This window comes from Peromyscus eremicus, chromosome 15 (genome assembly GCF_949786415.1).
Source record: "Peromyscus eremicus chromosome 15, PerEre_H2_v1, whole genome shotgun sequence".
NCBI lineage: Eukaryota > Metazoa > Chordata > Mammalia > Rodentia > Cricetidae > Peromyscus > Peromyscus eremicus.
The window spans coordinates 61,037,303-61,041,107 of NC_081431.1; positions in this window are offsets into that span (position 1 = coordinate 61,037,303).

Genomic DNA, 3,805 nt, shown 5'->3' on the forward strand with positions numbered 1-3,805 from the left:
GCTTTATTAAATGCTGGCCAGGATGATGGCCAAGTTCATATCTGGGACTCCCAGAGTATGGGATTCAGGGGCTTATAAAGGCAAAACCCACAAGACTACATATTTCATGCATTTATCCAACCAGGGGCAAGTCTATCTACATCCTGACATACCTCCTGCCTATTGTGATAACATGCATATACTGTGCAATTGGTACAACCAAGCTTGTTACAGAAGTGAAAACACATGGCTTGTTATCTTATGTGAACAGCTCCCAGCATTCTAAGAAGTTATCTGTCCTTGGGCAAACGGGGCTTACAGGTTAGAGGCATTTTTGTTTTATAGATCTCTTAAGCACAGCAATTTAAACTTAAAACATAACTTTAGCCATCACATGTCCACACTGTATACACTACCTGCCCATCAGTGACTTATGAGTGCTTTCACTTACCAGATTGACTGTGGTGTTGTTGTAATACTTGAACTCACAGAACACTTACTTTACTTAATAATGGTCCCAAAAGGCAAGGATAGTGATGCTGGCAATTCAGATAACACACACACACACACACACACACACACACACACACACACACACACACAAGCTGGGCATATAGCTCAGTGGTAGAGCCTTGTCACTGGGGACCACATGTTCAGATACATGTGCCTGTGAGGAACATTTCTTACTGAAACCTCACCAGCTGCCCATGACTAATGTGAGATGGGACCACAGGTAAACATTCCTTCAGGACAGTGTGCAACACTAGCTCCAGGAATCTCTGGAAGGTAGTGGTCCTCAGCAGGCTGCACCCGTGACTCGTTCTTACGTTGGCTTTCCCTCCACTGCTGGCCCACGCCTGACTGTTTCCTGGGACCACAGGAACAGCCTGTGCATCAGCTTTGGCCTCTGGTAGAATGGTGGGAAATTGGGAGAGAAAAATGTACCGGGGTTTTCTTCTTCATGGGGGACTTAGGCCAAGATCAAGGTGTCACTGGAAGAGAATCTAACACTCAAAGTGGGGAGGGTGCTGACTGGTAATTTAGCAGAATCCCCACCGTCCTGAGCAGCAGAGTAAAGCAGGTTATGTTTATGTTAAACACCAATGAAGAACTCACCATCCTCCTGCCTCTGCATCGTGTGTCCCCCCCATCCAGTTCTCTTCATTTTTGTTTTCTCTGTCTCTCCCCTCACATCTCTACTCTCTGCTCACTGTTGGTCTGTGTTCTCTTTGCTTTGTCGTTCTCTGGCCCCCTTGTCTCCTTCCGCTTTATCCTCTTCCCATCTCCTCTCCACCATCACTCTGTTTTTCTGATCCTTTTATCTGCCTTTCCCCACTGTTAGTGAACAAAGTTGGAGTCAGTCTCGCTTGTCAGACCCAAGACCTGTGTAATGTCTCACATTTGGGAAGGAAGGGCAAGATTAGACCACATCTCTCAGGAAGGCTTTGCTAGACAGTAGTGGGACTGATCTCCAATAGTCCTTTCTTCACAAATGAAAAAGAATTGATGAGAGGGTTGGCAGAAAGTATGACGTGTATGCATGTGTACGTGCATGTGTGTGCGTGCGTGCGTGCGTGCGTGCGTGTGCGTGCGTGCGTGCGTGTGTGTGTGTGTGTGTGTGTGTGTGTGTGTGTGTGTAGCCGAGGCTGGCCTCGAACTCATTGTGTAGTCAAGGATGGCCTAGAACTCTCGATCCTCCTGCCTCTGTCTCCCAAGTACTGGGATTACAGGTGTGCACCATTACACCAAACTGTTCACCTTCCTCTGGAGGTACAGAAGCCCCGAGTTGACTTTCAGAACCGGCTCTGAGTAAGCAGCGGCCCCTCAGCTCAGTCTCCTCTCTCCAATCTGCTCTTTGGCTGGCTCACGCAAATGTATTCATGGCAAGGGGTGGGCAAACAGATCTGGAGGCTTTCTGGGAGACTCATGAGGAAACCGCCATGGCCTCTTCTCAGGGTGACACAGAGCAAAAGCCAGCTGTTTGGAGGGATCTTCTCGCCAGTCTTTATAACCATGTCAGCACATACACACAGCCACATTTCAAGACCACTTTATTACCAAAACAAACAAAGGAGATTGGCATTTAAATAAATTATACAAATATCTCAAGAGGTAAGGTTTGCAGCCCTTCCAGGGAATCCCATGTCACAGGTCAGTGTCTGTAAGAACATCCACAGCAACTGAAAATCGGGATTATTCTGTTCCCTTGCGCCCTCCCATCCTGCCTCGGTCCTGTCCAGAGCGGCAGTCTGTGTGATGTTTACACTCTGCCCCAAGAGTTGCAACTGTGGAGTTTTCTTGACATCTTTTTTTGTACCCCTGCCCCCTGTGTTTCTAATAACACCTTCACTGTGTGTTCTGTGAGTGTATACAGCCTCAACATGCTGCTGATCCTTGCCCCCTCCCCCCAAAACAAGCCCAAACCCCCGGCCACCGGTGAGTCAGCAATCCCTTTCAGTTCCAGGCCTGACCTGCAGGTTAATGGGATCTAGATACTTGGTTTAAAAGGGCCTTATAATGTCCTCCGGCTCTGTGACCTTCTTCTGCTTCTTGGACTTTGGAGGAGGTGGAGTAGGGGAGGGTAAATTGTCATTGGCTGGGGTTCTCTTCCTCCTGGAATTTGGCACTTTGAGTGCTGGGCACAGTGAATCCCAGATAACATTGTCTTTCAGCCTTCCAAGTTTTGGGCTCCATTGGCAGCCAGATGGCATAATGAATTCACTGAGACGCAGCAGCTGTGGCCAAGAATGTGCTGGCTGTTAGTCAGAGCCCTGTGCCTTAACTCTGTGGAGGAGCCTCACTAGCTCCCTTCACACATGGACACAAAGCAGAGGTCAGGCTCAAGGTAGGAAGTGGGATGCTCTCCCAGGTTGGGCCGGCCCAGCCTGTTGGCACAGGGGTCAGGACTGAAGGAACTTGGAGAACAATGGGGAGAGGCCGGATTTTCTGTGTACTTGTATGGCAGTTTTACAAGGGGTGTGTGTGTGTGTGTGTGTGTGTGTGTGTGTGTGTGTGTGTGTATGTGTGTGTATGTGAGAGAGAGACAGAGAGACACAGAGAGAGACAGAGAGAGAGAGAGACAGACAGACAGACAGACAGAGAGAGAGACAGACAGACAGACAGAAACAGAGACAGAGAACCTATTTCAAGTCAACAGTGGGATGTCTCTAGTTACTTCCCTGTCTTCCTGAGAATTTAATTCCCATTTTCATCTTTCCTGGGGGAAAGAGGCCCTGAGAGCATTAGGAGTTCCCTGTAGAGGGAGATGCAGTCTGGAACAGTCCTTCACATCTGTACCCAGCTGGATGCTGAAGCACCTCAGAACTTCCTCCTCCTCCACCTGTCAGGACCTCCCGCCACAGCTCCGGCTACAGGCTGCTGATAAGAGAGAGTTCAAATCGCTGGCTTTTTCCAAGCGGAAATGGACATGGCAGAGTTCCCAAGGGGAACTGGGCTCTGAGGTCAGGTGGACTGTCAGGCCTAGGACCCACTGGTTTGCCCCGAGTTTGCGTTAACAACGACTCCCCTTTGCATGTCTCTCGCACAAAGAGGGGTTCTCGAAAGGTTTTGTGCGTAACATCTGCCACTGTATCGTCGGAGGATTCTGCTGGCCACCCGCTCCCCAGAATGGGGCAGCTTCCAGGCAGGGACGACTCAAGAGGCCCAAGTCAGCTCCCTGGTGGGTTGTCCCTGGAGAGGTAGTGCTGACAGTCTCGGGGGGCCTGCCCACCGCCCACACTAGAGTCTGACGTGCTGGACATCAATGGGGATCCTAGGCAGTCTCAGGACAGTGAGGGAAAGGGGCACAGAGACAGAGACTCCTGGA